Source organism: Oryzias melastigma, linkage group LG23 (genome assembly GCF_002922805.2).
Source record: "Oryzias melastigma strain HK-1 linkage group LG23, ASM292280v2, whole genome shotgun sequence".
Classification (NCBI taxonomy): domain Eukaryota; kingdom Metazoa; phylum Chordata; class Actinopteri; order Beloniformes; family Adrianichthyidae; genus Oryzias; species Oryzias melastigma.
In genome coordinates, this window is record NC_050534.1 from 16680152 (window position 1) to 16689932 (window position 9781).

General features: G+C 36.4%; 1 protein-coding gene across 12 annotated transcripts in view; it reads right to left on the reverse strand.

The window, feature by feature from the left end:
- magi2a (membrane associated guanylate kinase, WW and PDZ domain containing 2a) overlaps positions 1–9781 on the reverse strand; it is a 332668-nt gene that overhangs the window by 225926 nt on the left and 96961 nt on the right. The window contains exons 1-2 of one of the 12 annotated variants that reach the window (XM_024291367.2): positions 1704–1846; positions 1278–1326 (exon numbers count right to left, since the gene is read on the reverse strand). The exons of the other annotated variants lie outside the window; for them this stretch is intronic. The gene's annotated coding sequence lies outside the window, so the exon portion shown is untranslated. Of the gene's footprint in view, positions 1–1277; positions 1327–1703; positions 1847–9781 lie in introns of those variants that run through there. 12 annotated transcript variants of the gene reach the window in all.

The window sequence follows — 9781 nt, forward strand, 5'->3', positions numbered from 1 at the left end:
AACCTTATACGGCCCAGCCTCAGCAAGACGCCAAGGTAAACTGAGTTTGAGAACCCTGGTTTAGAGCAACCAATGAAAGAAAAATTACAAAAGAAAACTAAAAATCATGTTATAAATATGCTCATATTCTTTATTTATTACTCATCTACACATTTAAATTTGACTTGAAAAAGGGCAATGTCCAAAATAGACTTGGGGAGGGGGGGGCTTTTTCTCTACAGGTTTCCAATAAGTTCATAAAGGCTTTAAGCAAATTTTAAAAACTACTGTTTGAGTTCTCAGCCAAACTATAGCATATTATTATTCAAGTGTTTTTTTTTTTTTTGTTTTTAGATTTCTAAATATAACTTCTATTATATGTCAAAACTGAACCCAGGAATTTCACAAGTATAGATCAAAAGTTTCTCATCACATTTTTTTTTTCTAAGTTCAAAAAAGATGCAACCAAGAAAAACTCAAAGCTCGTCTCTTAAAAGCCATAAGCGAGTAATTTATGGCTGTGACTTGATTTTAGATCAGCAAATGGTGTGTTATTGAAATGGAAATTGTATTTAGCAAGTCCGCTTTTGCAATTATTTGCAGATTATCTTCAGTAAATGTATAAAAAGCTTTAGCCGTGAAGAGCGCAATTTCAATTAAAGCCACAGGAATATTGCAGCAAACATATTTCTCACAGTATTATAACAATCTGAACAGACGGTAGGATTTCAAAACCAAGCAAAAGGCTGCAACGGTCCGCTGAGATGACCTTCGTATCAACAGGGAAAGCTGGAAGTAGTGTTTTTGCCTCAACAAGGAGGACATCCAGTTTTTATAAGCAGATGCTCTTATACATCTTAAATAATTCAAGAGCTCTGAAAGTGGGGTCTTTGAGCAATGCGGAGCAAACTTGATAATATAGAGCTCTTTATCTCTTAGCTGTACACACCAAAAGAAAGGACATTTTATGCTGGTAAGAGATGGAAAACTGAAATAAAGACGCCACAAATTTGATAATAATTGACAGGATTTCTTGATCTCAATCTGCCTGAAAGAGGGGGCTCCATTTCCTCTCATGCCAAAGGCGTCAGGTTCTATTACCTGAGGAGAGCGTTCTCCGATGCTTTGGCGACATCTGTGCCTAATTGCTGAAAGAGAGCTGATGACTTGCTCTCCCAGGCTCAGCTTTGAGCAGCGACGGCACAATTAGTTCACAAATGAGCAGCTTATAGCCTGTGATTATTCATCTCCCAGAGGTTGGGGGGGTGGGGGGTGTTAGACGCTTGCTCAGCACTCACCTCATCAGACGGATAACCTCGGAAACACAAAGAAAATCCGGCTGTCGCTCTTTCAAGTCGGTCAAAAAAACAAAGAAATATATATAGAATCAACTTATTTAAGAAATATAAATATTATAGTATAAATTCTAGTTTTAGTCAAGTAAAAGATGTCAAATCAAAACATAAATGTGTTTTCATTGTGCAAATTAGAAAAAGCCTGTATCTAGGTCGCAGCGTTCTTTTTGACCCCAGTCTTTTGTATTAAACAGCCTGTTTTTATAAAAAGCCGATCCTTTCTGCAGTAATATCTATTTGTTCAAGGCTTTACCAAGAACTCAGACAAACTGCAATACATTGAAAGTATTCAAAACATTTCATTCAGCCTTAATAAAACAAACAAAAAAAACGTTATGGAAGAATAAACCTGAACATTTGCTAACTAACCTTTCCGAGAAGCGTGTCTACTTTTTTGTTGAAGTCTTTGTAACTGTAATTCTACAGGATTTTAAAAGTTTTTCTTTTCCACCATCAATCGATATAGTTGACTGTTTTCACTGTTGTTTCTAGTCGTGTTGTAAATTCTATAACTATGAGGGATTCAGACGTAAACGTCGACCAAACTCCGATTGAGTCTTTCTGTGATAGTGTTTTTTTAATTTAAAATTATATACATGTTTTTAAAATACATATTTAACTTTTTTTGCCATTTATTTGCAATAGATTTGAACAAAAAGAAAAAAATCTAGTTTAAAACATTTCTTTTAATTAAAAAAAAAAAATAGTGTTGTAATTTGCCATAGTTCCTAAGAAAATGCAAACTTCCTATTTTTAGAAAGTTTCAGCCTTTGATGAACCAAAAAGACAAAGCCAGAGTTAAAATGTATCATCTAGGATGAATGAAGAAGTAGATTTTATTTTTTTTCCTTGACTTTTTTGGGTGTGAAAGACATCAAAGAGGTTTCTGGTTCCAAAGAAATATTCATACTAACTGCAGTGGATGCAGTTCATCTTTTCAGACAGAAACACAGTTTAAACGGTGAAAGATATCTTCATAAACTGAAGTTTTCATGAAACTGGAAACAAAAAGGCTGCTTGAATGGACGTGGTATCATCCGAAACTGCTTCTGTTAGGACGGCAATGCAGGACGAGCAAAAGGAACAAGGTTGTAATGGTCTAATGGATATTTGAAAAAAATAAATATAAGAACTCATCTCAAAAAATCAATATGTAAGATAATTTAGATAGCTATTATATTATTAATACTCATAAATTTGTGAGAACCGAAAAAAACTAAAACCAAATAACCTTTAAAGTCACCCTCCGATGAAAATCTTGTTTTTATTTTTTTTATTTTTACCAATTATGTGTGGCATTTTTTCTTATAAAAGAGAACAAATATAAAAAGAAATATATATATTTTTTTTCATTTCCAAGTGTTTCTCCTTTTAAATTGCTGTCAATCAAACTGTCGCAGGCATTATTAATGAATGAATGATCTTCTTTCCATCACAACAGCTCTGCTGCACATGCACTAAACCCCTCATCTGTTCAACTGCTCAAACACACTTTTAGCCCCTCCCACTTCTGCAGCAGCGTTTTGTTTTGGTTCTGTCAGGTAGTTGGGAATGTTGCTGCATGCAGAGTAGATTTTGTGCAGCGGTTTGGAAGGCAGATATGCTTCTCACAACTAAGGCAGGCGAGTGTGTACACTTAAGACAAATGATACACAACATCTCCTTTGACAGCACTTTACATCCGCAGCTTTTATTAAGCACAAAGTGAGCTGCGTCTGTCGGGAGCGAGCGCCGGCATTTTTGCTCAGAAAACAAATTATCTTCATTTCCACACGGATAGGTACTGCAGGCAATCAGAACCATGAAGAAGAGATAAGCATAAAACACATCCACCTGACTATTGGGACAGATTGATCCGCCTGCTTCAGCTCCATCAGGGACATTATTTTAATTTTTTTTTTTTTTCTATTTTAGAATTAGCGAACAACGACATCCATCTTTTTATTAAGATTCAACAAGTACAGAGAAGTGAGATGCAACAAAGGGAGGATAGTAATTTGTTTGGATAAAAAATGTCCTGCTCAATAAACCACAACAGAGCAGGGGAAGACACACAATCAACATCAAAGGAGATCAATCATTTTAAAAAATTACCTAATGTCAGATATAAAAGAAAAAGTTAGTTTACACATTTTTCCTTAAGGATTAACCCTTAAAGACCCACTCCATTCATCTTATGACCATTTGTAAAACCTTTACCAGTTTAATCACGATTATGCCGGTTTTAACCAAAATTGCTGCTGAGAGTTCTCCGTTTACAGCCCCTCAAACATCATCGGTGCAACAAATATGGCGAGCAAAATCATAGTTATCCATCCATACAGTTTGGAGCCATATTCAAAATGAAGACAAACATGGATCTATTTGTCTACAAGTGGATGCATCAGAATGGAGAGGAGCATTCTTTTGTGTTTTCCCTTACTCCTGATTCACTAAAATTTAAATAAAGAAATAATCAGAAATCAGATTTTAAGCTTAATTTTCTGTATATATGTCCTCCATTATCAGAAAAATGTGACAAAAACATTATTCGAGTGGGTCTAAAAAGTCTTCTGTTACTACTTGTTCATATTTAGTATCTAAAATTAATTGTCCTTTTAAGTTGTTGATACATAACTAATTTTAAATTTTAGAATAAAAGGAGTAGTGGGAGCAGAAAAAAACATCTGGATTTTATTATTAAGATAAAACAATCACTAATTTGTTTTAGTTTTTTTTTTATTAATAACTTTAAATTTTGAACAAATAAAAAAAATATTTTAAATTTACCATAAAGATCTGAGAAAATACTGAGAAAGAACAGTACTATTTTCATCCGACATTTTTCTCAATGGCCAAAATTCTACTCAACATTTGTACTGTTTTTTTCTTTTGTGGGAAATAAATATATTTGTGTTTTAAAACGCAGATTGCAAACGTTTAAAAAGTACAACGTTCTCTGGGTAATTTAGGCTCTGGAACAAGACTGTGTAACTGATTGACTTTTCAAGTATATATATATTTATGACCCTTTAAAATAAGCAAAACATGTATCATACATTCACATACAGGAGTTCTGCAGCTCTTGCTTTATTATTATTATTTTTAGCAACATTAATGATGAAAAGTATCTGATTGTTTTGGTTTTTGGTTTAGATTGGTGCCACTTCACACATGCTCCTGATGCCTCTGGTTCCCTGATTACATTTGATTTGGGCTTTTTCAAACAGATCAAAGGAGAGTTCCTATAAATATAAAATAGCCTCATTAAAACTTTCAAAATCAACAAAAACAAGCAAACAGCAGCTTTTAATGTAGGACATGTGGGAGTGATTCCTCTCAGTCAACTTGAACACTACTTGTTACAATTCTCCTCATGTTAGAAAATCTAACTGTGATCTCATTCTTGCAAAATCAACCTTTCAACGTCAAATACATCATTTTGTTTCCTTTCTCTTATAAAAATGACAGAACACTAAAATCTTTAATCGGAGATGCAGTTTTTCCAGTAGGGTTTGGGGTTTTTTGTTAAATGACAAAACAGGTACAAGAAAATTACTGAGAATTAAACAACAAAATTCATCACTGCAACACAAAATAAACACAGCAAAACAATGTTCGAACAGCCAGAGATTGGCAGACGTGAAGCTGTCAAATGAAGGGAGACTTAAAAATGTAAAATTCAAAAAGAAGGCAGAAAAAACAGGAATAGAAAAGAACATGAGAGTGTGGAACGTTAGTAGGATTGTGTGACTGAAAGGATTCTCGGAGCTGAAGAGAAGACACCTAACTGCTATATTCTCAGCTGCCAGAAGCACTAACTTTGGAAACATCCTAAACAATAAATTATTAATTACTGGTGGCCAACTGACTGAGCTGAATGAAAGTCTTCCCTCCGTAAGACAGGAAACAATTATTCTTGGAAAAAAAGTTACTTTTGTCTGCCCTTTATAGGTTCAAAGAATTATATGAGGTGAGAAATGACAAAAAATATTGTTTAATCTAAAAAAAAAAAAAAAAAACACTAGAAATATCTAGATGTCAAAGCAAGCAGCAATTGTGAGACTTCTCCAATCCTGATGTGAACCAATATCTTGCAAACCACATTTTAGACGGCTATTTGGCAATGACATTAAACCCTCTGTTTAAGTAATTGTTTTTCTACAGTCATAGATGACATCCGAACTTCTGCCAGTTAAACACCCACATTCTCCGGGAGTTATGTTAGCCCAGCGGCCACTTGTGAGGATTGGGTTTCAAAGGAATGCTCTGCGACGTGTGAATGGACTTAAAAAAATGACTCCTGGGTTGTTTTTCGAGAGGAATTACCATTAATAATACACTTAAAAACTCAAAAAGTTTGGTTTTGTATGACATAGGCCATTTAACGTACTTTGGAGGCAGGATGAAGCAGAGATTTGTCAGGGTTTTCAGATAGGGATCCAGTTGGAAAGTTCAATCAATGCTCAGATGCTATTGTAAGTAATGCGGTGCGTTTTGAGCATCAGCGTTGCGCGACACGTAGTTTGTTCCAGTAAGCGTGGTGCAAATTTTACTACACGGAATGATGTTTCCAGACTTAAAAAATGCACTTTGCGTCAACCAATCAGGAGCTCATCTTTGTCCGATGATGATGTAATCAGTCCAAAACCAAGATTAAGGAGAATATGGTTGTTTTCCTCCTAACCTTTAAGATATTTTTATTATTTCTATTGAGACGAATAAGATATATAATTTTAAAATTATTAATTTTCTCCATATTTTCATTTTTTTCCCTCCTTGGACAGCAAGTCTACAAACTGGATCACAAAACTGAAAGTACCGCTGGTGAAACTCACAGTATTGGTTGATTCTCTGAATGATCTCATGAACCCAGAGATGGAGACGTGATACCAAGGTTTTTGTAGATCTCTACAAAACCTGATCTCAACATCATCCGTGTCTTCAAAAATGCTAGCTCCTCCCATGAACATGTTATCTGAACACATTTTTTGTCACAACAGCCACTATTATCTCAACCAAAATAAATGAAGTTTGAAAACTCAAATCAATCTGTCTGGAAATTGTCACTTGATAAAATACTATTAGCTTTAAAGCGGATTTTTGCCTGAAGACTCCAATAATCAATTAGCGACTATGCAAATGTAAACATCTGGAACCCAGCGGCACCAAAACACACCGACAAACATGTACATTAAGTGCGCATCAGTAACAGCTGAATGTTTCTGAGTGGCAGTGTGTCACAACAGTGCGGAGAGCAGTTTATGAAGTCAAAAGGCAAAGCCAGAGTGGTTCGTAACCCCCGCAGCTCCAGCAGATTTGGCGAAACAAGTACAAACGTGCTGATTCACAAAGCCAGAACATTATGGAAATAAATGGATGGGCTGACCGTGGCGAATGCAGGAGGCGGCGGCAGCAGTGAGACATAATGCATTTAGATTCAGATGCTTCAAGGGGCTCAGGGGAGCAGTTTGCTGAAGGAGTGCAAAGCAAATACTGAAACGTTGGATTAGCAATAAAATATTACGGCTTAAAACAAGGTTTTGAGTTTGATGATGAGAGTGTGTCACAATGCAGAAACATGAATCTTCTCACTGTTGCTTCTTTTGTTAAAAAAAAAGCAGATCTTTATGCAAAAATTATACTCAGGAAAATGAATATACACAAATATTTCTTTGATTCATTTACGTTCAGTGGACTCAAACAAATTCTGAAAATACTCTTTCTTGGAAAGGTTCCTGATAGTGTGGCAAGATTGAGACTATTTCATCATTTTTTGTTAAAGCTACAACAGAAGGCAGTGTGCAAATTTTTGGATGGCCTGCCACCTTCAAAATTTGCACTTAAATGTGCAAAAAAAAAAAAAAAAAGTACACACAGCTATACACAAACAAAAGCAAGAGTGGGCAGCAACAAAACACACAATTCATCTACAGCTTTTCTCTTTTCTGTTATTTCATCCGCCAAGTGGGCTTCCTGCAGACTTTCTAAAAGAATACAATTTTGAAAACGGTTTTCAGGCTCGAACATCACTTGGGTTCTTTATTTCCTTGTATTGTTTAGAAAATCCCTGTGTAATCTTCTAAAAACACCAACAAGAAGCATCATGACGTCAAAGCAAACAACAGACGTGAGATTCCTCCAGTGTTGAGGTGAACAAATATTTCACAGACCAGATTTTAGACGGTCAACACAGACACAAAAGATCTGAGTATGAGCACCATTTTTTTCTTACAATTCCAGACAAATAAAATGTATAAAACCACAAAACTATCAAGAAAACTAAAAATGTAGTCAGTTTACTTTGGGAACAGATTAAAGATTAGATGGATTCAACTTTTTCTGGCCTTGTTATTTTAGCAGCAAGGGCTGGAGCTGTAAACAGTTCCAATCTACTTCCGGTTGGTCACCACCAAGTCTCGACGTGTGCACTCAGGTCTTGTGAAATACGACACTAGTCTCATTGAGCACGGCTCAAGTTTCCTGAGTTGCGAGTCAAATCTTGTGGGGTGCAACCAAATTCTCGTGGGGCGCGACTCAAATCTTGTGGGGCGCGACCCAAATCTCAAGTCTCAAGGGTTGCAACTCAGGTTTTAAGAGTTGCGACTCAAGTCTTACAAGTCGCGACTCAAGTCCCAAGGGTTTGCAACTCAAGTTTCAAGAGTTTGCAACTCAAGTTTCAAGAGTTGCATCACGTTTCAAGAGTTTGCAACTCAAGTCTCAAGAGTTCCATCAAGTCTCGAGAGTTTTCAACGCAAATTTCAAGAGTTGCGACTCAAGTCTCTTGGGGAGTGACTCAAGTCTCAAGGGTTGTAACTCAAGTTTTAAGAGTAAACTCAAGTCTTACGAGTCCTGACTCAAATCTCGTTGGGCGCAACTCAAGTTTTGATGGGCGCGACTCAAATTTCGTGGGATGCAACTTAAGTCCTGTGGTTCGTGACTCAAGTCTCATGGGGTGCAAGTCATGCGTCTTGGGTCGTGACTCATGTCTCGTGGGGCACGACTTGAATCTCTTGAGCTGGAATTCACGTCTCGTGGGGCACGACTCAAATCTTATGAGTCGCGACTCAAGTCTTGTGAGTTGCAACCCACAAGACGCGAGTCAGATGAGCCACCAGACGTAGGTTGGAGCTGTTTGCAGTGCTCGCCATCTCTCTATTTTGCGCAAAAAAAAAATTGTTTACAAAAAACATACACAATGAATGTGAAAAAAATGTATCCCTACTAAACTAAATTGATTTTAGAAAAAGAAGTGTACAAATTCTACTAATGATTGTAATTACAAACTAAATCTGTGAATCAAATCAATTCAATTTAGTAGTTTGACAGCAATTTTAAACTCCACTGTCCTTGTGAGGTTTTATGATGATAACCAAAACAAGAAAAAGCATGAAGGCAGATCCAAGACACCCTGAACAAACTAAAACCGTATTTTTATTGGCAGTTTTGTCTCACCTCGCTGGCATTTTCCTCGCTTTCATTCGCTTTTCCATTACATGTGAATCTCCTATTAGTGTGGGTGGGCTTGTTTAGCAAAGCAGGTAGAACCTAAACACCTACTATTGTTTTGTATTCTTTTCCTTAAGGAGGCAGATCAAGTCCCTCCTTTGCTTTATTTATTGACTGTACAGTAGATGGGAACTGGACTTTCGACACCCTTAGAAAATTGCTTAATTCTGACTCCAATGTAGTAAGGTCAATTCAGTTGTCATTTATTTGGGATATGGATGTTGGAACCAGATGTCAGTAAAGCATTGATTTGAAAAAAATCACTGCAGAAAAACGATATCATGAAAAAAAATTCAGATTAGCAAGAACATTTTAAAAAAAGAAAGCAGAGCAAGAATGGTTATTCTAACAAATCCAATGTCTGAGTAATAGCCGTTTATTTCTCTGTAGAAGTCTTTGGGATTTTACCGTCTTGGAGCTGCTTGCTATTTGGATTACAAAGGGGGGGATCACTAAGGCCAAATCTCATATACAGTCAATGGTCTACCCTGAGTGAGCTCAAATGGAACTGCAGGCCAGGAGGTGCAAAAAAATTGAAGTCACCATCTAGCAGACTGAGACTTGCCGAGTCAGTGCTAATAAATGCACCTCGCGCCTCTTGGTATTCACCTGGAAGAATTGGCAAATGTGTCCAGAGAAAAAGAGCGATGCCTGGGCTTCCCTGCTGAGTCTGCAGCTCATGTGAAGACTATAAATGAAAAGTTTTTCGATTTTGAAATAGCTGAAACCCTTTTATGTTTTTTTTTCCCCCCCCATTTAGTTAATCGCTGCAAATAAGCCTTAACTTGACCACATTCTGAAATCATTCCCAAGGGCTTACCGGTCAGTGGTCTACCTAATATTAGAATTTTCTGCATGATCAAACCCGCCTTTACTTAAATATGCTCTCCGTAAAGTAAACCTTTAGACTGAAGATGACAACAAGACAGGTGTATGCAACAAAAAAAAAAAAAAAAACA